The sequence below is a fragment of the Amblyomma maculatum genome, chromosome 3 (assembly GCF_055883805.1).
Source record: "Amblyomma maculatum isolate TAMU_Amacu chromosome 3, ASM5588380v1, whole genome shotgun sequence".
Lineage (NCBI taxonomy): Eukaryota > Metazoa > Arthropoda > Arachnida > Ixodida > Ixodidae > Amblyomma > Amblyomma maculatum.
This window is the reverse complement of record NC_139346.1, coordinates 106,223,806-106,250,319: the sequence shown is the minus strand read 5'-3', so window position 1 is coordinate 106,250,319 and position 26,514 is coordinate 106,223,806. Positions and strand designations below refer to the sequence as shown.

At 45.0% G+C, this 26,514-nt stretch overlaps 1 long non-coding RNA gene across 1 annotated transcript in view; it reads right to left on the bottom strand.

Annotated features, from left to right (window-relative positions):
- LOC146195494 (uncharacterized) overlaps positions 1–25,775 on the bottom strand; it is a 51,061-nt gene extending 25,286 nt beyond the window's left edge. The window contains exons 1-2 of the long non-coding RNA XR_014705580.1: positions 25,489–25,775; positions 307–368 (exon numbers count right to left, since the gene is read on the bottom strand). This is a non-coding gene — a long non-coding RNA (uncharacterized LOC146195494). The remainder of the gene's footprint in view (positions 1–306; positions 369–25,488) is intronic.
- Positions 25,776–26,514: the final 739 nt, after the last annotated feature.

Sequence of the window (26,514 nt, the reverse complement as noted above, 5' to 3'; positions counted from 1 at the left end):
TGCACGTTACCATACACAACCTGTCGCTTCCAGTTTCTTCGCTGCAATGTATTTTCTCGATGTTTCAGGAGTCAGCGAATGCACTAGGCCACGAAAATGTTTCATTTACCCATTTATTGTACATTCGGTTTAAGTTCATAGTGCTACCTTAATTGTAACAAGGACAACTACTGCAGGCTTTTTCTTAGAAAGTCTACCGGTAGTCACCTTAAAACGAGTGCTGCAGAAATTGCGCTTTCCTCGCACTTTTGGTTTTGATTTGTGCCTTAGGTACTGAAATGCAGCCTACCTCGCACGCCTGCTTACCTCAAGACGATCAGAGAATCCTTCTTCCCGAGCCGTCCGCCGGTCTCCGCATTTGGATTCATCTGGGAGAAAGCATTGAAACATATTTTGTAACAGCAGCTGACTGATTTGCTGCTTTCTCGCTTGTATTAGTTTGGAAGGTTAGCATTACTATGCAAGTCAAATAGCAACCAGTAAATGTAATAAGTAGCACTTCATTTAAATCTTGCCAGGCAGCCACCTAGCATAGCATCTATATACCAAGATTTGATAAATGTTTCAGCACTCGCCGTCGCTGGTTCAGTGATTAGAGTGCAGGGCTGCTGAACTCAAAGACACTGGATGGCATCCCTGCTGTGGCGGCTGCTTTTAGATGGAGGCGAAAAGCAAGGCACCCATGTGCAGTGCCATGCCATTGAGCGTTAAAGAAGCCTGGTTGGTCGAAATGACCAAAAGCCAGTATACGTCGTTTCTCAAAGCCTGGGTCAGTTTGGGACGTTGTATCTCATAAACCCTACCACATCGAACCGTTAAAGATTTGTTGGCAGGTAACCAGGAAATGCACTGACTCGTCGTCAGGTTGTGTGATGTCACAATATCACGTGACATGGCCGAATTGGCAGGCCCTACTAGTTCGGGATTCGCTTTTGCGATAAGAGAGAGGTCAAAAGCCAGCGTTTCTGGTCCCTAAACGTTTTTCAGACACGATGGTAGTAGGCCAAGTAGCTATATTTATGCGGCTTCGCTAAAGAGGGGATTTGGATTGGATTGGTACTGAGGCTTCCCTTTTTTACCAGGTGGACCCATGGAGGAAGAAACAACTAGGAGGAAGCGCCGCGGCGGAAAAGTGAAGCCTAGTCATAAAAAATATAAAGGAAAGAATCATGGGAAGTTAGCCGTCACGTGATTCGGCAAGCGGTAGCCGGTAGCTAGTTTCGGTTGCGGTTTCGCACGCTTAGCTCTGAAGGAATGCCTTTGCGTGGCCTTCGCTACGCGACGCCTGCACTAGAAACCTGAGGCACTCGCTGCGAGCAGGCGGTAGATGGAACTTTGGACTTTTAGACGGGCTGATCCCTCTGGGGGCTGCCGCCGCCGCGCAGTGCACCAGTGTATTTGGCGAAGTATGGCTGGGTTCTCTAAGCTGCGCCATATGAAATGCTTGCGGGGCTCGGCGATCAGACGAAGCACGCGAGAACAAAAAGACGAGGGGACAAAGCGCTGATCATCGCTTAGTCCTGTCGTCCGCTGTGTTCTTGTGCTCTGTCTTTGTGCGCTGAGTCCCGCAAGCACGGAATCAAACCAACTAGCCCAACAAAAAGTACTGCCATATGTAATGCTGCGTGCCGAGATGCAAGAACTACACGGATATACCTCTCGGGGCTGTCGCTCCAACGTTGAGTATCCTGTTATGCGCACTTCTCGAGAAACGAAACGTTTGCTTGTCAGGGCAGGTGCATGTATTGTTCGAGACGAAAATCGTTCGATTCATTTAGGATATGCAGACTTCAAATGCACATTGTTACGCTGAAGCCAGTTCCCCAGGCATGCAACGTTATGTCGAATTCGTAGTCTCCCCAACGAAACCAAATATGAGAAGGCCACCTGCAGTTCTCACTAGTGTGTCTAAAACACGGAGTACAATGCAACAATTGTAAACAAAGTAACTTATGTGTTACGACGAGACGCGCAACTTTCGGCAGACCACTTCGGTAGGCTTTCCGGGGGAACATCCAAATTTACTAAAAAATGCCATGTACCCTGCTGCTTTTGAGTCTGGCAACTATGTTGGCTAAATTCCCAAGAATCATTGCGCGCAAGAGAGAGAAGGGAGCGGCGTCAGAGGATGTTGGCTTGCGGAAGCTGCGCGCGCTCCCTCCTAGTTTTTTTCTTCCTCCATGGGTCGACCAGACAGGTCCTAGCCAAGTCAGTTCCCTACTGTGACGGAGTCTGTCCCGCCCTGGTGAAACGCCAACAACACTATTTACCTAGGATGCCTTATCCACTTCTCAAGGCGTCGTTTGTTTGTCTCCGCAACCAGAGCCCTCTCATCCCGCTGTGTCGCATCACTATGTGCATCTATGTCAAGTTTTCTATCATAAAATGGGATACCGATACCTTACTGACGTATTCTAAAGAGTGGATGTCTAATAATAAATGCACAAATAAAATGTTACTAAAAATTTGAGCTGCATTCGGATGAAAAGTGAACGAGTATCCGCAATTGCATCCCACAAACGGTAGCTATTATTAACCCTTCGCATCGTACTCTTAAAGACGGAGCATAAAAGTCGGCCCAAATTTCTCCAAGTCCCCAAGTCCTCATTTCTCGGCGATTAGCCTAAGCTTACAGTTCTAGGGTAGTTGGGGTTAGTAGCACATTATGTACTCACCGCCGCAAATTTATCCTGAACCATTTGTTCGATGTATGGCAGACGCAGCTGTGCTGAAAACGCGCTCTTCTTCCTCGTTATCTTTTCTCTGGTGAGATGATCTCGCATGCCTGAATTCTTCTAAGAGAAGTGATTCAGTAAAAGACGCTTTTTGAAGTATGTTAATATTTGTCGAATGAGCGTTAAAAGAAATGCGCCAGAGAAATGGTTTCAGGATAATAGAAAGACAATACAACTACGTCGAAAAAAAACAGCAAATGTACAAAAAAGCGAAAGATTCTATTATTATATATACTTCATATAAGTGCCCTTTTTCTGCCTTTCATTATAGGGGACAATTCTCTCCTCTTTATCTATTGATCGTCGTGAGGTTTTTGCAGATTCCCTAGAGTATGTATGGAGCTCCCAAGCAGGCTTCTGTCTGGAAACATTGGTAGACATTGTCCTTTACAGCATCTTGTTTGGCTTTATGTAGCATGGTCGCAGGCAGGTGCATTACCGCATGCTATAACACGCCATGTAAGCGAATCCTGGACTTGCGCTTGCACTGAGGATGAGTGCGATGACCCAACGTATCTTCAGATCACAGCCGTAAAACTATACTGGGCCGCGCTCATGCAAACAGCTTCCGTAATGAGCATTGGGTGTGGAGCTGCTCACAACTAAACATTTAACAGAGTTTGAGCTAATCCCCGCCGTGGTGGTGCATTGGCTAAGATGCCCGACTATTGCGTCAGACTACCAGAGTTCGACCCCGACCGCTGGCGGCTGCGTTTCGATGGGGGCGAAACGAAAAAGCTTCAGTGTGCTGTGCGATGGCATCCTCAGGTGGTCAAATATAACCCGAAGCCTTCCACTAGTGCTCCACTTCCTCTCTTTCCCCTTTCACTCACATATTCCTCCCTTCATTTTCGCTGAGGTTCTAGAGTCCGCAGAAACAAGTGTGACAGTGCGTCATTCAAATTCTGTAAATCTATTCATATTACTAAATAAACTAACGTGAAGCAGAGCCCGGCCGCAGTGATGCAGTGTTATAAAACCAACTACTTCCGGAGTACCGGTTTTCGATCTCGATCGCTGGCGGCTGCCTTTCGATGGAGCCGAAACGAAGAGGAATTTGTGCTGTGTATGTCAGCGCACGTTAAACATCCCCAGGGGGTCTAAATTTACAAAGAAGCCGTCTACTACCGGCTAATTTTTCTCGCTTTCCACTTTCACTCCCAGCTTACTGCAATCCCTTATGAAGCGGGTCAGGTGTCCACGTTTATCCTGTTCGCACGAGGCAGCGGAAGTGGCTCAGCTACAGAGCCTGTAGCAGGCCCGTGCATTTTCCCTACTTTCTTCCTACAGTAACAACAGCAACAAGCGTGATAGATTTTCGCCTTTCTTTTTTTTCTGAGCCATTAAAAATTCTAGGGGCCCTTTGGACTACTAAAGTGCAATGAGGCAAAAGCGTCTGTGGTGAAGTGGTCCGAAACCTTTCACTACGGCACCTCGTTCTCGCTGTTTTCACTGACACTTTCCTCCTTTACTTTACAGCTGGGCTAAAAAAAATCCGGGGTCCGTGTGCTGTGCGATGTCAGAGCACGTTAAAGATCCCCAGGTGGTCGAAATTACTCCGTAGCCCTGCACTACAGCTCCTCTTGCTCTCTTTCTACTTTCACTCCCACCTTCCTTCCTTCCCTTACGGCGCGGTTGAGGTGTCCACAGAAAACAAGTGAGACAGTTACCGCGCCTTTCCTTTCCTATAAATCAATCAATGAATTAAAAAGAAAATTTTAAGGAAGCTTAAGCTTCGCCTTCAAGAGTGAAACGTGATAGCGTTATTGCACCTCGTTCGCACCGTCCACTCATTCGCTCGGTATGCTCTTAAGTCACACAGCGAGTGGCGCGCCACGTGTCGGGGCAGCGCCGCACATTGCGAGGAGGGGTTCTGTGTTTGCCGCAAGATGGCTCTGCATGTGCGCAGAGCGCAGAAGAAATGTAGCGGAAACGTACTTCGCTACTCCTGTAACTGCGACTTCTGTAAGTAACATGCTCATAATTACCGATATACACCGCAGTATAACGTTCTACGGCACGTTTCTAAGGCAACACCGCATTCACTAGAAGCGCTTTTGTACAGCTTTCCAGCATCGAAAACATTCTTTTTTAAATTGCATACAGGAACCCTCCCAGTCAAAACATGGATGGAAGAAAAGGGCCTTTATGTACCTTCGGGCTCAAACTGTCTACTATGCAGGAGACCTGAAACAGTTGAGCACTTGTTCCTGGATTGTTGGGATGCGGTGTTTTACTGGGATGTGTTACAAAGGACACTTAAAAAAGACCTGCCATTGACGCCACGTGGAATTTGGTACTTGACAACTATTAATGATGATTTTCAGTATGACCTCATCATGCTAGTGGGCCTTCACAGTATTTGGAGGAGTAGGATGGCTTATAGACACTGTGATGTCGATGCACGATCTGTATGTGATTAGTTTGTTGAACAAGTGTATAAACTAAAAGAAATTTTGAACCTGCAAGACGCAACGGAGGAGGTCTTGAGTCTGATGGGCGAACTTGTGGTAATGAAAGTCCATTAGACACGGTTGTCAGCCAAGGGGCATCGCAATCACGATCATTTACTGATATATTTGTACCAATTCATACAATAAAGAAAAAGGAAACTCGTGGCTGTGTGGTAGCGCCTCCGTCTCACACTCTGGAGACCCTGGTTCGATTCCCACCCAGCCCATCTTGGAAGTTGCTTTTTATTTATGAAGTGCATGCCGGGATTTATCGCTCACGGCCAACGCCGCCGACGCCGACGACACCGGCTTTTCTGCGACACGAGCTCCTTAACGCGACCGCGTTAAAAAGGAGCAAAGTGGCAGTGAAAACAGGGAGAAAGGTGCCGTAGTGGAAGGCTTCGGACCACTTCGCCCTTTACAGCTCGGCTTTGCAATGTCCGCTTTGCATTGTCGGCTCTTAACGCTTGAGTGACATATCCCGTACCTACCTTCAGCGATTCCAGAACACATGAGTCAGGCTACCAGACTCTGCACTAAATTCATTGATTACCCTCACTTCGCATGTAATTGGAACATCTCTTCATGTAAAAACCAGGCTATGTAAGGCATCAAAGACGCTGTTACAGTGGAAGATTACCAGTTTCAGTTTATATCTAAGCAGACGTCGGTGGACACGAAGAAACATATGATATTCATGTGGGTAAGTTGAATCGACAGAGCATTTTCTCCTCTACTACTGTAAGTTCGAAATTGAGAGAAAAGTTAACCTGAAGGTCCCACTGTCAAACTTAAGCCTCCCCTTGCCTCTACCAGTGCTCGGTGTGAGAACCAAAGGATTTGTCAAAGGATCCTATAGTTTAGTGCGACCGCTAATCTATTTGAATTGGGCTCAATTAGTGAAGTCCTCCATGAATACAGAACTGCAACTGGCAGGCTGATTTATTGATTTCCTTAAATTACTTCGACATCCTTTTAATGAAAATATTTTTTGTTATTTTACTTCAAATGTTCTTCGCTTATCATGGCAGATTCCCGCTCGGAGTAATATTGTTATTATATCGGCTTCTGGTAATTTTCTTGTATATGGCAATGCACCTTGGGCAATCCTACATGTGGCTATGTGCTATGTTTCAAGAGGACAAAAGGAATACTTTTTTCGGGTGAGCGAAGAATTCTTTAAATGTCTTTCACTTCGTGTATAAGATTCCGTTGGCATGTAGACGGGCATACGCTGGTCAAACGGGGCGCTGTTTAAATGATAGGATTTACGAGCACAAGAACAATTCAGAGAATAAAAGGGACGGGAATCTTGGTGACCATTTCCAGGACTGCAAATGTGAACCGTGCTTCCAAAAGATAGAAGTAATGGGCCGAAACCGAGACCAAAGAGCAAGCCAAATTATTGAGTCAGTAAACATAGCAGATGGTAAAGAAACATGTGTGAGCAGCACTTCCCTAATACTACATGCGGAGGAATGGGCTTTTTTGGAAAAGAGGAGGTGACATTTTATATCACCCGACGGATTTGGTTGTTCACTTTCTATCACTCTCTGTGTATATGAAGACAAGCTTATTGAATACCTCAGTTGTCAGTTCAGAGCAATGTATGGTTGTTTCCTTATCTTCGCGTGTTTCTAGCACTGTTTTAATAATAATAATAATAATAATAATAATAATAATAATAATAATAATAATTGGCTTCTAGGAAGGGAAAGGCACAGTATCTGTCACATTTATTTCTGTGGACACCTCAACCACGCCGTAATGGAAGGGAGGAAGGTGGGAGTGAAAGTGAGAACAGAGAAAGAGGAGTGGTAGTGGAGGGCTGCGGAGTAATTTCGACCACCTGGGGATCTTTACCGTGCGCTGAAACCGCAAAGCGCAATTCGACGTAAAATGTACCTAATCAACAAATTGGAGTCTGTTCAGAATAAAGCAGCCAGACCTCTTCGTGTCGCCTCCATGGAAACGCAGCCGCCGATGTCGGGTTCGAACCCTAGTGCTCCGGCACAGTAGTCGGGCGTCTTACCACTGCACCACCCCGGCGGGAAACACTGTTTTAACATAATTCATAAAATCATCTTTGCCGCCTATTGTTCAACCTCGCCTCGCCGCGCTTGATGCTATCTGAATTCAGATCGTTGCCATTGATCATTGTTGCTGCCTTGCATTTCCATTATATGCACTACCCATGCTCATTTTATATTCTTGATTATCACTACAATATTACTAACTTCTAGTTATTTCTCTGACACATTCTGCACCGCTCATGTATCGTGACGGCAAGCCTACTATTTTCGCTTCCTTAGCTCGCTGCGTTGTCCTCAGTTTAGGCTCAGCCTTTCTCATTGCCCTCCATCTTTCTTTATCGTAGGTGAGTATTGATGAGATGCACTGCTTATATATTTTTGTTTTTAGCAATAGTGATAAATCTTCATGCATGATATCGAAGCACCCAACAAATGCTCGGACAAAGCACAGAGCTGTATGAAATGAAAAATTGCAGGAGCAAAGTTAAGAGATATTAAGCAAGCAGAGTGATTTAGAGAAATAACTCTAGTTAATGACATTGCAGTCAAAATCAAGAAGAAAAGGGCATAGACAGGGAAATTTTTGTGGGAAGAGGGGATAACCGATGGTCACTAAGATTAACTAATTGGATTCAAAAAGAAGCAGTGCGTAGCAGGCGGCGGCAGAAAATTAGGTCGATGAATGAGGTAAAGAAGTTCCAGGGGTAAACTATATGCAGATAGCACGCGACCGGGTTAATTGAAGGATTAGTAGAGAGGTTTCGCCCTTCAGTGGGAAAAGTACAGTAATGATGATTATTCAGTTCAGTTCAGTTCAGTCGTTCAGTCGTGTCCGACTCTTCGTGACCTTATGGACCATGTCACGCCACGCTTTCCGGTCTCTCACTATCTTCTTAACATCACATAGCTTCATCTGCAATGCCTCGAGAATGCCATCTAACCATCGCGTTCGCTGCCTACCCCTTCTCCGGCGACCCTCAACCTTTCCCAACATCAAATCTTTCTCCAGCGACTCCTCTCTTCTCATCAGATGACCAAAGTAGCTGAGCTTTAACTTTAGAATTTGACCCTCCAATGAGCAGTCAGGGTTTATGGTCGACAATATCGACTGATTTGATCTTCTGGCAGTCCAAGGAACTCTTAAGAGTCTTCACCAGCACCACAATTCAAACGCGTCAATTCTTCGGCGGTCAGCCTTTTTCACAGTCCAACTCTCGCATCCATACATCACAACTGGAAAGACCATAGCACGGGTTATACGGATCTTGGTTGGCAGACTAATGTCTCTGCTCTTTACTAGGCGGTCAAGGCTAACCATTGTTCTCTTTCCCAGAAGCAGGCGTCTCCTAATTTCATGGCTGCAGTCTCCTTCCGAGGTAATCTTGGCGCCCAAGAACAGAAAATCTGTCACGGCTTCCACTTCTTGTCCATTGATGCTCCAGGACTTGATAGGGCAAGACGCCATGATCTTCGTCTTTTTAATGTTCAGTTTAAGTCCAAACTTCTCACTCTCTTCTTGTACGCGCATCAGAAGTCTCTTGAGTTCCACTTCACTTTCTGCCATTAAAGTGGTATCATCCGCATATCTAAGGTTGTTGATACGTTTTCCAGCAATCTTCACTCCAGCTGAAGACTCGTCCAGACCGGCCTTCCTCATGATGCACTCTGCATATAGGTTAAATAGGCAGGGCGACAGTATCCAGCCTTGCCTCACCCCTTTCTCAATCGGAAACCAATCAGTAAGACCATGCCCAGTTCTGACTGTGGCCTCTTGCCCTTCATAAAGGTTCCTGAGGAGACAGATGAGGTGAATTGGAACTCCCATCTCTTGGAGAGCTTGCCACAATCTGCTGTGATCTACGCAGTCAAACGCTTTCGCATAATCAATAAAGCAGAAGTAAATGGGTTTCTGGAACTCTCTTGCTTTTTCCATGATCCAGCGAAGGTTGGCAATTTGGTCTCTAGTTCCTCTGCCCTTGCGAAACCCAGCTTGCACGTCCGGAAGCTCCCGACCCACATACTGCTGCATCCTACCTTGCAGGATTTTTAACATCACCTTGCTAGCATGCGAAATAAGCGCGATCGTGCGGTAGTTGGAACAATCTTTGGCACTGCCTTTCTTTGGAATGGGGATGTAAACTGACCTCCTCCAATCCTGTGGCCACTCCAGGGTTGTCCAAATCTTTTGACATAATGTATGCAGTGTGTTAACAGCGTCGTGGTTGAGGTTTTGAAGCAACTCAGCTGGAATACCATCAATTCCGCTAGCTTTGTTCTTAGCAAGGCTGGCTAAGGCCCATTCAACTTCACTCTTCAGGATGCCCGGCTCGAGATCAGTAATCACAACCGTCCTATGTTGGGTTTGCACATCCGGGTCCTTCTTGTACAGTTCTTCTGTGTATTCCTGCCACCTCTTCTTTATCTCTGAGGCTTCAGTGAGTTCCTTGCCTCGTTTGTCCTTTATCATGCCCAGCTTAGCACAGAAGCTTCCTTTGATATCTTTGATTGTCTTATACAGAGCTCTTGTGTTCCTTAATTGGCTGTTGTCATCAACTGCTTGACACTGTATGTTCAGGAAGGCATTCTTATCTCTCCTTGCTATTTTCTGAAAATCTGCATTGAGAACCTTGTATCTTTCTCTTTCCCCCATACCTTTTGCCATCCTCCTTTCCTCAGCTATTTGCAAAGCCTCTTCAGATAACCAGTTTGCTTTTTTGCATTTCTTTTGCTTTGGAACTACCTTAGTAGCAACTTCTTGTATTATATCACGAACATCAGTCCACATCTCTTCGGGCTCTTTGTCTTCTAAATCGAATTCTTGAAATCGATTCCTCACTTCCACAGCATACTCTAATGGAATTTGATCCAGATCATACCTGAAAGGCCTTCTAGTTTTCTGCGTTTTCCTCAATCGAAGCTTAATTTTGGCAACAAGAAGCTGATGATCGGTGCCACAATCGGCCCCAGGCCTTGTTTTTACTGCTTGTATAGCGCTTCTCCATCTCTGCCGGCAAATAATATAATCGATCTGATTCCTGTACAGACCGTCCGGTGAAATCCATGTGTACAGGCGCCTCTTGTGCTGTTGAAAATGAGTATTCGCTATGGTCAGGTTGTTTTCTTGACAGAACTCTACTAGCCTCTTCCCAGCTTCATTTGGCTCACCAAGACCGAACTTGCCTGTAATTCCGGATATTTCTTCACTCCCGACCTTAGAATTCCAGTCTCCTATGAGAAAAACGACGTCTGATGATGGGGTACGGTCTAAAAGGCATTGTAGGTCCGCATAAAATCTCTCAACGTCAGCTTCTTCAGCAGCAGTGGTCGGTGCATAGACTTGAATAACTGTTATTTTGAAAGGGTGACCTTGGATCCGAAGAGAAATCATTCGGTCGTTTTTGGGGTTGTACACTAGCACTGCTTTGCCCATTCTTCTGTTTACTATGAGAGCGACCCCATTCCTTCTCTTGGATTCGTGCCCACAATAAAAAACGTAATGGTCGCCGGAGTTAAATTCTCCCATTCCGGTCCACTTGAGCTCGCTGATACCCAAGATATCAATGTTCAATCTGTCCATTTCTCGCTTGACGATATCCAGTTTACCTTGCGTCATAGATCTTACATTCCATGTTGCTATGTGATATATCTCCTTGCAACATCGGACTTTCCGGTCGCTTCCCGACACATCCACAGCTGAGCGTCCTTTTGGCTTTAGCCCAGCCGCTTCATTCGTCCTGGAGCTACTAGGAATCGCCCTTTGTTCATCCCCAGTAACATGTGGGACGCCTTCCAACCTGGGGGGCTCATCTTCCGGCGCCATATCGATAATGGTATTGTGACTGGCCATAGGGTTTTCTTGGCAGGAAATACTGGAGTGGGTTGCCATTACCTTCTCTAGTGAATCACATTTTGTCAGAACTCTCTGCCGTGACCTGTCTATCTTGGGTGGCCATACACAGCAGAGCTCACGACTTCATCGAGTTTCGCAAGCCCCTCCGCCAAGACAAGGCAGTGATCCATGAAGGGGAATGATGATTATGATGATGACCAAATGTACGTCATCAGTATTTATTTTTCTAGTTCACTGTCGAGGTTCAATCCTGTGGCAGCTATCTGCCATCGAAATGCACCTACCAAGCTCAACGCCTTGCTGCAATGTAAGCGGCTGTTCCTTAAAAATGTTGAATGTACTTGACAGCAAGGAGTGGTGCATTTTCTTATTTGTTTTTTATTCGTTATTCTGTTATTCTTCCAGCGAAGTACTGCGTCAGTAGAAAGTCTTACGGGAAAGACAGGGGACTCTTGTCGAGCACTGATATATAGATTATATATTTACAGACGACTATTTACAATGAGTACATACATGACAACATGATGTCGAAACCGGTGCTCCGTGAACGCACTCCATGGCTACTCGAGAGCATGATCTGCATGTCTCGCTCCGGTTGAGACCATAATCTCTCTGTCGCGATTTCACCAAAGCATCGCGCGTGCTACGCTTTCATCTAGTGCGAAAAGAAACAAAACAAAGTTGAATTGTTCCTAAGACGTGAGCAGGACGAGTTTCGTCAAACCAGGCAGGTTCGTAACATGTGCTTTGCTCTCGCCCTAAAAGCCCCGGCCAACGCAGTGACAGGCGCTCAGCCGCAACAATGACCGCGACACCCCCTCCAGGCAGGCAAGATGTCGCTAGACACTGGAAATTGTGTGTACCGGCTCCACGCAGCGAAACACCGACCCTGTCGAGGAAGGGAAGCCTTCGCTAATTGCAAGTGTGCTCCCCTCAAGCTTAAACCTTTACCAAAAGCCGCGAAAAGCGATTGTTGATTTTCCTTCTCCCCGCATCAGACCTATGGGCGATCCATACTCGGACACGGAGGACGCTTTCTTCCCGCGATCTGCGACCGAGCGGAAACGCTAACATCAACTGATAACGAAGACAGTTTGTTCACTTTGGGTAAACAACACGAAAACAAGCTTTTACCGAAACAACGAGCGCCGTCCAGACAAAACGCCCCAACGACCTCACCGCGCCATGCATAGAGCGGCTGTTTTAATGGTTTGTACGGCGCCGGTTAAAACGAAGAGAGGCAAGTGGATGGCACCAAACCTTAGAACTTCCTCCCAAGATTAAATACTAAAAAAAAATTGAATTATATATAAGAAGGAGGGGCGCCAACTGCGCTTGCCTTTACACATGTCTAAACAAATGTAAAATAGGTAATGCAAAAGAAATGACCAATTTTTGTACACCGACAAGGTGACATGCGAAGATTATCCAAACCCATGCAATTGTTCCAGTTTTCGCACCGCATTTCGCAAGCAGTTCTCACGTGCACAACTGGCAGGTTCATGTTCCGACTCGCACACTTGACTCAGTTCACACTGAACAGGGGTGATGACAAGCACTTCAGTGTCGCCCTGTTTATGTCCCTGGTGACCGCTCCGGGCCTCGAGACAGTCATTACTTTCAAGAATCATTCGGGAGGCGCGAGAGTGCGTCTCTATTCGCGTGAATTGTACCGTTGCGATGCTGGATTGTCCCATTATAGCGCTGCAGCGCCAAAGCACAGCGGGTAAGTTTAGCACCCCGGGTTACGCTACTCCTGAGGGACGACAGCGGATTGTGGTCGGACACAACAGGTACCAGGGCGCCCAATACCCACGCCTCGAACTTCTTCGAAGCCCAAATGACTCCGAATGCTTATCTTTCGATTGTGGCCCACCGCATCTACGTCGGTGTTAAACGGTGACTTGCGAATGCGATCGGCTGCTCCAAACCGTAATCGGCAGTTTGCGATAAGTAAGCACCTGCAGCCACAGCTGAGGCGTCCCTGTAGAGTAGATATGGCCTCTATGGTTGAAGTGTACTCAGCAGAAAAGCTGCACAGAGAGCTCGCTTGAGTGCTTCAAACGCTTTATCGCCTTCTGGTGCCCACGGAAATTGAGTCGGTACACTTTTTTCCGCTATCTACATTAGCGGGCGAGCTATCTCCGCGAACTTCGGAATGGAGTTATGGTAGTAGCCGCAGAGACGTAGCAGAACCAGAAAATTTCTTTATTTTAGGGACCTGGATCCTTTTAATTGCTTCGACCTTCCGATAGTCTGCGCCGTGCTTTCCCGAGCCTAAAATATGCCCCAAATACCGGATTGAAGCCTGAGCTAACTTACACTTCTCTAGGTGAGAGCGCAATCCTGCGTTCTCCAAAGTAGTGAACACCCCGTGCGGATGCTCCAAATGTCACTCTCGCGATTGACGGAAGATGGCTATATCATCTAAATAAGTGCATGCGTACCCTTCATGTGGAGCCAGCACTTCGTTCATGTCCCTCTGAAAAGTGGCTGCTGCATTGTTCAAGCCGAAGGGCATGACGTTCCATGCGAACTGACCGCAGTGCGACACGAAGGATGTTACGAGCTGTGAACCGTCATCTACCGGCACTTGTGAATAGCCCCGTTTTACGTCGATGAATGTATTCAACGACGCCGCTCCCATGCGTAAATCAGCTCCTGTGAGCAACCCATTGGGTAGGCATTATGCTCAGTTTCTGCAATGAGTACCCTGTATCCGATGCATAGATGGATTGACCCATCTTTCTTATACGCGTGTACAATTGGATGCGCGTACGGGATTTTACACGGGTATATAAAATTAATGCGGTTCAGAGTCTCAGCGATCCTATAAGGCCCGCAGCGTTCCGACTTGGCGCCTTCCACCAGCTTGATGTGATGCGCGCCGACGCGCGCAACGCTTGGTTTTGCTGCGAAGAGTTCTTTGTGCTGGTCGAATACAGCGCATACTTTAGTAACCGTCTCTACATCGAGATGCGCTGTCTTTTCCATCCCGAGTGCTACGCGTGACACTTCGCCCTCGTTTGCACGCGGGGTAGATTCCACCTCCCAGAAATCGTTGTTCTCAAGAAACATGATGCTCACCAATGGTACATTGCTCATGCAAGGGCTCATCTTAGCGTGTACTAGTCTTTGCTGACCGTCGTTCATTTGCATGTAGTATGTGTGCTCGCGATACATCCTTGTTAGCGTACATGGTTCCAACCACTTTGGGTACAGTTTCCCTGAACGGTTTTCTTCGAAGATCAGCACCGTATTGAAATGTTTCATAGAGGAGTGCTTGTCGTACCGAAAGGCATAAGCTCGTTGCTTTGTGATCGTCAGCGCTTCGCCGTCAGCTGCGAGTTAAAGCTACACCTTTAAATCTTTCAAGTAATCAGTGAGCTAGTCTGCGAGTTCTGCTGGCAGCTCAGTGTCACCTGTCGGACTGTTCTTTAGGATCGCAATTGGCCCAACTGGGTTCCTACCGTACATCATCCAGAAAGGCGACGCACCGGTTTTGTGAGGGACACCTCTCGATATTGCCACAGTAAAAACGCTTGCATCTGTCCCAGTCCCTTGCATTCCTCTCAATAACGTGAAACAACGTATTTTTAGCACGTCCACCGATAGCACTTCCACCGCCTTTCCACCGATCTGTTACTTTTTGGGTGGTCAGCAGTAGAGAATCGTGGATAGCAAACCAATCTCTCGAGAAGCTCTCTCTTGAGTGTGGCGGTAAAGTTGGTCCCGCAGTCGCAACATACCACCTCAGGAACGGCTGTGCGGCTGAACATTGTCAATAAGGCCTCGCAGGTAGCCTTAGCAGACAAAGATCTCAGGCAAACTACTTCCGGTCAGCATGTACACTAGTAAATTATGCAGAGTGCATAGCGATGCCTTCTTGAGGAAGGTGAATTGAGAGGTACTATCATGTCAACATTCACCTTCTGAAATGGCACTTTTGGTCCCCTAAGTGGTGCTATCGGAACTCGATCAGAGTGCCCCCTGTCCAAGCAGACCAGACAGCTGTGACAATGGCTGCAGTGGTCTCGAATGTCTTTCTCAACGCCTGGGCAGTGGAAAGAATACTTAATGCGCGCTTTAGATTTGCGAGCACCAATGTGTCCTCCCCAGTAAGATTCCTGGGCCAGACTAAGAACAGGTTTGCGGCGTGATTCTCGTAGTACCAATTGGTGTATCTTCTCCCCTAGCACGTAGTCGTTTTGATAGGGAAGCCCATCCGCAGTAAACTTTCCCGCCTCTCCTCTTTTTGCATCTTGCCAGTCCTGACACAATGAATCATCATTCCGCATTTCATCCCTGAACTTCTGCGCGTAGCTTCTTTGTATCGGCTCAGCTTCGCACACCTCGCTCCGTACTTCTAACGCTTCTGACGGCGTTGCTACGCTACTAGCGGTGCCATCCAGCTAGGCTCTCTAAGATGTCTCCGGGCTACCACTTTCAAACTCCTTCAGTTTTTGTTCGTTACCTTGGTCTGGCTTGCGTCAAGCAGTTGCTCCTATGTGTTTCCCGATATTAAACATTCGGTGCACATCAGCTTGTCTGTAAAAACGCACATTCATTGTCTCTCTTCCACTACCTCCTGTATTAGGGATGTTTCAGCAATTAAAAGCTAAAGCTTAGCACTCACTTTCTAGCCAAACGCTGACACAAGCTCAGCGCTGCCGTGCGGTGACACCAGCCTTATGCTGCCGTAGCGTGCAGTCTGCATTTTTAGAACAATTTTGCACCTCTGTAGTCAGCTAAAGATAGCAGTATTACTATTGGTCTGTAGCTTAACGAACATATAGCTTTCTATTGCGCGCGAGCGCCACCACTGGAGCGAACGGCGCTTGTGTCGACCTAGGGGAGTAAGTGGGATCACGTGACTCCTCTTACTGCTGCTGAAGTAGACGCTCGATTGAATTTGCGCGTTTTAAAAGCAAATAGTCGCGTTCATTTATGCAGTTTTGATTGCTTAAGAGTACCAGCCTTACACGTTTTCATCTTGCATCGCTACTGAGGCTGCGGAGGTTTATTTAAGATGTTGCTACGGTCCGTTACGGCTCATGTTCCCGGAAGTAAGCGAGGAAACCTGGCGCAAGCTCCCATTGCTAACCGAAACATAAGCTCACAAAATTTTCCTTAATCAAGCTTTGAATAGGTAAAGAAATTTGGTGATTATTCCCATGATGTGCGCAGCGAATATTTCAGCGAGCAAGATTTCGTCCATAGAGTTGGCGCTAAGAGTTTTGTGAGCGGCAGAAGAAACGGCGCGCGCGTTTTAATTTACGCTTGTCACTTGTGAACCTAACGATATTATTGCTGGAAGGATGGGAAAGATGGTGGCTTCTTCATGGAGCAGTACACTTCCATAGAAAGGAAGGATCATGCGAAAGCCAAGGTCTCAAATTATGCGAAATGAACGCTTTGACACGGAAGTTTCACTGAAGTGAACTAGAAAATTGTACGAAATTCCACCTGAGGTGTGGCAGATCGTACATCGGGCAAACAGAGCGTTGCATCAACGACCGGCTCAGGGAGCACGCAAGAGATCTGAAGAATAAGGAAGGCGCTAACATTGCCGCGCACTGCGGTACTTGCAAGGATTGTACAACGCGTTTTTCTGGAGTCAGGATTTTAAGCAAAAGCAAATTAAAAACCACCCGTGAAACGATAGAAGCATACTATATTCAGAGGGCTGGGTTAGGTTGTGCCAGCGATACCTCAGTTGTTTTGTACAAAGCAGAAAAGATTTTCCTTTTTAAGTTCTTGAGATAAAAGGTGTGATGCGTTTCGTTTTTTGTATCTTTTCCCTGGCACGGTATGCGCCTGCGCGTCTGGTTGTATATAACTCCTGTGTGTGTCGAAAAATAAACAGTTGTGCGTCAGCGCTGTGTTCGTCCCTATAGTCTTCCTTATTCTTCTTCTTTCCTTTGGCCGCGTGCCTTTGAGCTGAAAACTATGTCCTTAAATCTAGAATACCAACTAGCCCAACAACTAACTTTACTGCAGAAAATTCTGCCGCCTCGGGCAGCGGTATGAATGGCGAGTTGTCTCAGACAGCGTCTCCAGTGCTGTAGTAGTTTCAAATGTCAGAGCCCGTGAACAAACGAAAGATAGAGCATTGCATGCATGTTGTGATGTGCTGATCCAGTCGAGGTGTGCGTTAAAAAAAGCTACTGTGTGCGGGGAAAACAAATGTCCGCACTAACCAAGAGTACCAATGACGGTATTCACGGCGTGAATGCACGTCTCCACGCTTGTAAAAAACCTTAATCCATGTCATCCCCGCAGTCAAATTTGTCTGGTTCAATGGAGCAGTTGAACGGTGCCGCCTCTGCCGGCGTTATGCGAAGGCGCCCAGCCTATGGCAGGCTCCTGACAGGCATCTGATCTTGCAAAGCAATCCTATTACCTGTTAAGTGACCGTTTAATTCTGACTGGTTGTGTGGCAGCTTCAATTTTCCTTTTTTCTCTTTTTTTCATAACAGTAGCAATGCTGCAGCCAATGCTCGTCGTCGTATGTAATGCTCGCTAACATCGATAACTCTGATTCGGTGAAGTGCTTTCTTGCCGAATGAGTTGGTTCAATACCTCAAAATAAGCTTATACAGACCCAGACCGAGGTTTATATTAAATAAATAAACGAATATAATGTCAACACGCAACTGAACTACCTAGGAGAGCGTCCTACAGCAGCCGTTCAATGCGCGTTATCCCAGTTAGTTCGTCGCGTGGGCACTTCCGAGAGGTGGCGCCACGATATGTCCTCGCACCCAATAGCTAGCCGACGTGATTTTGTGTGATACAAAACCTATAGCGGAAGTGGTATGAAATTTCCTATAGCTTCATACAGATTTTTTAATGTCAACTTGTGGCGTTAAACTTTGTGCATTAGACTTCAACTGTCTATGGATTGACATAGCTGAGCATGAATTTTTGCCTTGAAGCCCATAGAGTGTTTTTATATCGGAAGGCAAATGAAGAATGGCACCGAAAGAAGAAAGAGAGAGCGGAGCCGTAGTTAAGGCTGCGGAGTAATTTTTACCCCCTGGGTATCTTTCCGTGCACACACGACAATGATGCCTTCACGATCTCTCCATCGGTGAATCTGGCATTTTCGAGGCTGCCCAAGTTGCATTAACCTGTAACGGTAGAACATTGAACTCTGTTTCTATACTCAGGAATATAAAAGAAATTTGTTCCCACCACTATAATAATGTAGTCTGCCCCACATTGCTCCCTAAAAACTGGTCTGAAAATTTATTTCGGTTATGTGTGTCGAATAATAAAGGCGGAGGAAGCATATTGGAGTTAGTTCAGTACATATTTGTATAGCGAAATATTTACTGCTGCATAATTTCTCTCAATGATACATAATTACCAATGTTGCCAAAATAAAAGATAGTCTTTATTCCTGACATGAATATGCTTAGAACTGTTTTGTGAAACCTCCAGGAGAGCAAAATAGCGGCGCGTAAAGTTCTAATTACATAAATAAAATGGTCCCCTAAATACAAGATGGAGATGTTTCGAATTGCTAAGCGCGCCTACGGCCATTTTGTGGTCCCCTTCGGTCTTTCATGGGAATTCCTGATTGAGCTCATATCTTTACAGCATATAATTCTCCGCCAGTATCCCAAAACGGGCCGTGTATGCAGCGCGGGCTATGCGCGCTTTTCAGACCGGCCGCGACCCATGCGAGACCAATTAGGCTTTTGAATGGGAAATGATTTGGACTAGCCCATCTTCTAATTGCTCTAGGCCTTGATTTGCGTCGCTTCTGCCTTATAGTGTCCAGCAAGATATCTATGTGGGCAGAAGGGTATGAACACTATCCATCCCGGCAACAGGCAGCCCACCAACATCGCACCGACCCCTGCCTGACGTCGACAAAAATTGGTACCAACATTGGCGTAACACTATTTTTTTGAGAAATTACATTTTTATATATTGATCCAGGTTATATGCCAACATTGCAAACTCTCTTGGTCCTACCAACATAGGCAATAAGCCGGCCGTGCCGCTAGTATCACATTCTGGTATTATTGGCATGCAGCGAGTATTCATTCCCACCCGTGGCATTGGCACTGCCACTGTTAAGCCACCTTTAGCCATGCAGTTATTTCACCCTTGCCCTTTACTTACTGCTGCCATTTGCTTAACTGTCAGTCTGACAATTGTGGTTTTCTTATGCAGTAATTTCCCAATACCATCTTGCATGTCATCTCCCTAAGGAGTCATAAAAACCAGGCAATTAAATGAGGCAAGTAAAACATTTCCCCAAAACTTTTTATTGAGAGGCCATATATATGTACATGCCAGAAGGAAATCATAGGGCCAAAATGCAGTGCAGGAAGCATTGGGTACAGGATTAATATTGGAAGAGCTAGTACGTAGAATTCTTCCGTAGACAACTGTACAATTTTCCCCCTTTATAGTAAAGGCATTTTTGGTAAAAATCGGTTAAAGTGCTTCTGGCCGCGGGGACGATACACACGGTATGATATCGCCACCAGCGCACTGCCTAGACTCGCGACGCCAAGACTTTTTGTATTTGAAAACAGAAAAATAACCCCGAGTGTTCGTTTAGGCGGTTTTAACACTAGGCTCAACAGCAGTTAGAAGAAACGTACTTTACAGAAGCCTTGAAGCCATCTTCAAACATAGCAAAGCTATCTACAAACATAGTAAGGAGGTGGCGTGGCCCATTCAGAAAGTAAAGGAGAGTACAAGTGCAGCAAGAAATAAGAAGGGGAAGAAATGGGTGAACATTCACTGCAATGTGCAGCACAAAGCATGAGGCGGTGGAGGCAGAAAGTGGAGGTGCAGCGAGTACGGTCACACAGCAACTCAGTGCCATGCGCATTTATCATTTCATCATCATCATCATCATCACCATCAGCCTGACTATACCCACTGCAGGGCGAAGGCCTCTCCCATATTTGTCCAATTAACCCGGTTCTGTGCTAGCTGCATCCACTTGACTTCTGCGAACATCTTAACCTCATTCGCCCACCTAACTTTTTGCCGCCCCCTGCTACACTTTCCTTCCCTTGGAATCCAGTTTGTTACCCTAAGCGGTCTACGGTTATCCTCTCTTCGCGCTACATGTCCCGCCCATGCCCATTTCTTCTTAATTTTCACTAGAATGCCGGTAACTTGAGTTATTTTTCTGCACCCACTCTGCACTCTCCTAACTCTTAATGTTACCCCTACCAATTTTCGTTCTATAGCCCTCTGGGTTATCCTCATCTTAAGTAGAACCCTCTTGGTTAGCCTCCAATTTTCAGCCCCATAGGTGAGTACAGGTAAGATGCAACTTTTGTATACTTTTCTTTTGAGCGATACCGTTAAGTTGCAAGTCATAATCTGCGAGTGCTTGCCAAATGCGCTCCATCCCAATCTTATTCTTCTTGTTATTTACTTTTCGTGATCCGGATCTGCGGTTACAGACATAATCGGCTACTACTTCCAGTACTTCGCTACCTAATGTGAACTGCTGTTCCTTCCCGAGGCTGCTGAACATAACCTTAGTCTTCAGCATATTTATTTTCAAGCCTACCTTTCTACTTTTCCTGTCTAGGTTATCAATCATTACTACAGTTCATCCCCCGAGTTGCTTAGCAAGGCAACGTCATCAGCAGATTGCAGATTACTGAGGTATTCTCCATCGACCCGTATCTCTAACTGCTCCCATTCCAAGTCTCTGAATGCTTCCTCTGAGCACGCTGTGAATAGTACTGGGGAGATTTTGTCTCCTTGCCTAACACCTTTGTTTATGGGAATTTTGTTACTTTCTTTAAGCAGAACTATAGTTGCTGTGCAGCCACTATATATATCTTTCAGCACTTTCACTTATGGCTCGTCTACCCCCTGATTTCTCAATGCCTGCATCACCGCTGAGGTTCCAACTGAGGGAAATGCTTTTTTTGTAATCAATGAATGCTATGTATAAGGTCTGGTTATATTCTGAGCATTTTTGTATCACCTGAGTGATGGTATGGATATGATCGATAGTAGAGTACCATTTCCGAAAACCCGCTTGATCATTTGCTTGATTGCAGTCTAAGGTTGCCCTGATTCTATTAGCGATTACCTTAGTAAATCATCATCATCATCATCAGCCTGACTATACCCACTGCAGGGCGAAGGCCTCTCCCATATTTCTCCAATTAACCCGGTTCTGTGCTAGCTGCATCCACTTGACCCCTGCGAACTTCTTAACCTCATCCGCCCACCTAACTTTCTGCCGCCCCCTGTTACACTTTCCTTCCTTTGGAATCCAAATACATTTCTTTTGTATGTGGGATACATATTATTTTTCATGTATTTTTATCATCCCTTTTATCATACGAAACCGACAGTAAGCTGATTGGTCTGTAATTTTTAAGGTCCTTAATGTCCCCTTTCTTATGAATGAGGATTTCTCATTTATTGCCTTTTAAAAGACTGAAAGAGCAAAAAGGGACACTATGGTCATGCAAGGCTTTGGTTTTCACATGAAATTGAACTTGGTTGCATTCATAATCACGTTGTCCGCATGCTTAAGAGGTACCTACACAACATGTAAATAAATTTTATAATGAAAAAAATTGCACAAAGAGATTATAAAAGCGAGATGGAAGGTATTTAACTTTTTTTTTTAATTAACAATTAAGACGTATTCAGTAAGTGCGAATTTAACTACTAGACAGCATTTTCAGGATCATGTCATCACCGACCACTGATATAGTAAACACCCTGATTTAGTAAATATTTTTGCTGGCCCCAGTGGCTTTACTCTAAAGTGATTTCTACTGTATGTATTGAAGGCCTATTACTGCACATTCTTTTAGAGCGTTTTGCAACAGGTCCCAGGGCTTGCAAGGAAATGCGGCATCTTATGACGCAGGGATGATAAAAATGCATGAAAAATAATATGTATCCCACATAGAAAAGAAAGATATTTGGAAGGAGAAGCCTGCTTTCGGCAAACCAATAAATTCAGGTGGATGCTTAGTGTTCATATAGAATTAGACTTCCTAAATATATGACGGTTCAGGCTCCAGAACTTATCAATTTTTTTTTAAAAAATCCCGCAATAAACATTGATTACAAAACATGCAAAACTGGATGATATTAAAGAACAGAATAAAGAATATTTTTCTGCAGTGCACCAGTTACAGGCACAAATACATTATTTCTTCCAGAAGAAAAAAAATATTGCCCTGCCCGAATCACTCAAACTATCTTCAATCAGCTAACTGAGAGAGATGTGTACATATTCACCTGCCAGAATCAATCAAACTATCTTCAATCAGCTATCTGAGGGAGATGTGTACATTGCAGATATTCTCAAGGCTTTGTATGCATATTGAAGTTTTAAGATCAGTGATTTATAATACACCTATTTTGTTTACACGATCCATACCATTTCAAGTTTCAGCTTTTAAGTTTTCACAGCTCTTATTGCACACTGCATTATACAATAAACAATTACCTTTCTTGTAATGTACCAAGCAATAGTTGTCATACAGTGCTGTTTGTTCAGCTAAAATTATTACAGTAAGCCTGCAATGAGCAATTGAGCAAGTATTAGAAATTTACTTTGCACAGGCAAGACAATATTATGCTAGATCTGAGTACAATGATATTATATTTCCTTATCAGCTAGCAGCCTACTAGGTATGCATTTTCTCTCATCACAGCTAATAACATGGCTCTACCATCGGCAACCTTCCATGTGCAAGATTATTTCCAGGTAGGCATACATCGGTCATTCCATATGCAGGGACCAGGTGTGGTGCTTGGGCATCTCTGATTTCTTCAAACCAATTCATTGTAGTTGTTGGTATAGAGAACAGTAATGTGCCTGAATATCTAAGGTGAAATAATATTTTCATTGCTTAGGCACATCTTAAAATACAATGCTTGATGTGACTATGGGATCACAAAAAAAGATACATCTAGCATGACAGCGAGTTTTAATTTTCACCTAATCACAAGTTCCTTGAAACACCAATTTAGTCTTGACCTGAAAAGTTGCTTCGCACACATATTATATTGCAATATCTATAGAATGTTGCTATTTTGTAAATTTATTTCAAAACAAAATTTCCTTAACAGCCTCACAAATTATATTTTTTTTAATAGTGGACATATTTTGTACTCAATTTAAAAATAAGATTGTGTCTGGAGAAATAGTGTTGTTTGCTGAACAAAACAACACATATGTAAAGAAGCACCAATATCGCACAAATTTAATGTGCAATGCATGAACTGAGAGTTCACCTAAAATTGCAAGTACAATAGCCCTGTATACATGGGCTCTACAGCATCGTGTCGAATCAGCGTTGAAGCCCTGTATACATGGACTCTACAGCATCGTGTCGAATCAGCGTTGAATAAGCAAGGTAAGCATTACTCGACCCAGTTGGTGTCTACATGAACTTGCTTTCTAGTGAGTAAGTATCGCAGCGGAGCGTAGCGATGAGATTCGAAGTTATTGTACAAGTTTCTTACTCGTATTTGATCCCATTGCCATTTACTATCGAGATCTTCGAATAATATTTTTTATCGTTGACGAGCGCTAAAAAGCACTCAATTTCAGTGACGCTCCTCGCCGCTATAGAGGCTTTTTCATATCCCGGAGTTCCCCATAACTCGACTCTCTGACTGGAAAGCGTCTACATGTCTTTATATAAGCGGGTCAAGTGAGTTAACCTACCCCCTGCAATCGAGTTAACGCCACCCGCTCCGCCGCCTATTTTACTCGACCCGACTGTGTATACATGAACCCCACAACTGATTTTTCACTCGACACAATACTGTCGAGTTCATGTACACAGGGGTGGAACGCACGTGTAACAAGCAGCAATGCTGCTAAGAATACAATCTATTATCTTCTGGCTCATCCAGGTATCTAAAAAATATCTTGTCTACCAAAGGAGAATATTAGTTAAGTAGCTAAGCAACACAAGATCCATATGCGTGCTCCAACGCATGACTCCTCAATGCACTTACATTAGCAATGGGCTTGGTCAAGTGGCAGTTCACTAAAACATCTGACCAGATGTGACCATTGAAAAAAAAATCGGGGGATCATTTCTACTTTAATTAAGACATACAAAAGCCGTCTGGCATGGTTTTTGTTGGCTTAGCATTCAGAGGCTGCGGGAGTTTGGGAAAGATTTATATGTCTTATTTCGTTTGGCAGTAGAAAGTAAATAAAGAAAAACAAATATGAATAGGAAATATAAGGGGATACAACGTCCCGAAATGAACCTAATAGACCAGTGATGCACACAGCGTATTCTAAATGGCATCACTGGTCACATCAAACACAGAAAATTGTCCTTGAGAATGACAAATTTGTAACCCAGGAGGTTGGTTGGTTATGAGCAGGTAGTTAGAAATGGGCAGTTCCCCTGAGAGGTGGGCGGCAAGATCACTGCCATCCATTATGAGGAAAGCCCTGGCAAGCATTCAAGTAAACCTGCACATATAATAGAGCAATAAAAGCACAATGCACCCTTGAATGAGCAACTGCACAAATAATTTCCTTTTGACTTGCGGCCCACCCCTCCTGCACTGTAAGCAAGCCTGGTCATGTTTTCCGAGTTCAGAAGCATATGCAAAAACAAACAGAATATTCTTTAAAATTCACAAAATTTGACAGAGTTATTCATAATGATCTTTTTTCTGTAAATCTCTTGCTATAGGGTAAACAATAAATTCATTGCAGCTGCGAATAAAGTGAGTTGGGAGCTAATTGCGAATCTAATTGGCTTGGAGAGAGCACTATGTATAATTGTCGTTTGATCAAAGTAAATAGCCTGGTGTAGGTCAAAGTAATATTACATCTACATGGCTGATGCCGGTGTAAGCAACCAGCTATGTACAAGCAATCAGTAAGTGCATGTTTGTATGAACAAATACATATAGTGCAGGCAGCAGTTTTCAAGGGAGAGTGGAAGGCAATTAAGCTGAGCAATACTGAATGGCTTTCTTCTCTGCAAGATCAATACATGCTTCCTGCGAATTCTTGTAATGCAAACATAATCAAGTACGCTAAATATTTCATTGCTTAAAGCGCCTGCCCCTCCCAAGTCCAGTGTTCCGCGAATGACAAATACTTCCTCATTTCAATAAGCTATGTCTGTTATTGTGCTATTATTACACCACAGCTTCACTAAATATTGCCTCAACTTGAAATAGTCGCATACTGTTCAAATAAACCAGCGAAATATAGCACCAGCTTTTAAAGCACTGCCAAGGACACGAAGGATATTATTTTTTGCCTACTCTTGGCAAGACTCCTGAACAAGTACGTCTTTAGCTAAAAAGCCAGAAAAAGTCATATAGAAGGCAATCATATAGCAAAAAGTCAGCAGACCATTTAAAGCCAATATATGAATTGCAAAACAAAGGCACCATGTCATACCTACCGAGGCAATGTTTCTTTACACACAGCATGTTTCATGGCAAGGCTCCTACAGTTGTTGACAAGTTATGCAGCACCAAAATGTTGATGATGTTGTCTGCCTCACATTCAGGCAGCACCCCTTTGATGGCAGATGACTGATGGTGCAAAACCAGTGCGATGATACAAGTGGTACAGCTCGACTGCGGGCGTTATAGAGCAAAGAGCCCTAAAAGCAAGAAAATAAGGTTTTCATTAAATCAATGCCTCTAAAACATGTTACAGCATACTACGGCTTTTCTGTTTAGTTCCCTTATAATTGCCATTGAAAGCTGTCTCAAAAAAAAGGAATACTCGCAACTCTATGTTACACATGGAATAACCAAGCTGTGCCAGGGTGGTGGGGCGATCAGTAAGCATACCGACCGGAAAATGCGTACTGATGTTCCATGGAGTCTTGATGCTGGAGCAAGGTGTCCACGGTGTGAAGAATAAAAATAAAAGCAGGCACGGGTACCAAACGTGCGTCACACAGCCGACGCGACTAGAGGTGTGCACGGGCATAAATTTTGAGCCAGACCCGGGCCTCATGCTACAAACCTGAGCCTGACCTAGCACTGAAAATGCCTGAGCCCCCCCGCCGCCCACACTTAAGGCTCCGGCCCTGATCGACATGCTATAATAGACCAGTTGCACAACCTACAAGTCAGCAACATGTCACACTCTGATAAGAATGGCCGTGGCCAGGCACGTGCGGGAGCACTGGAGCGGCATTATGGTAGACAACAACATGTATATTACGTGGACATTGCCGGTCCCTACCGTGAGGGGTGGTTCACCGCGGTAGTGATCCACAGTACCAACACAGTGACAGGACTCACGTTCGAGGCCCACAGCACAACATACGCGTAGGAAATCGCGATTGCGCTCGCCCTCTCCCTCCCACACGTAGAACACATCATTACCGACTCCAAGGGGGCCTGTCGGAATTATGGGCTGGGTTGGATACCTTCTCTAGCCAAGCGCATCCTACAAAATTATTGTCGGTCCA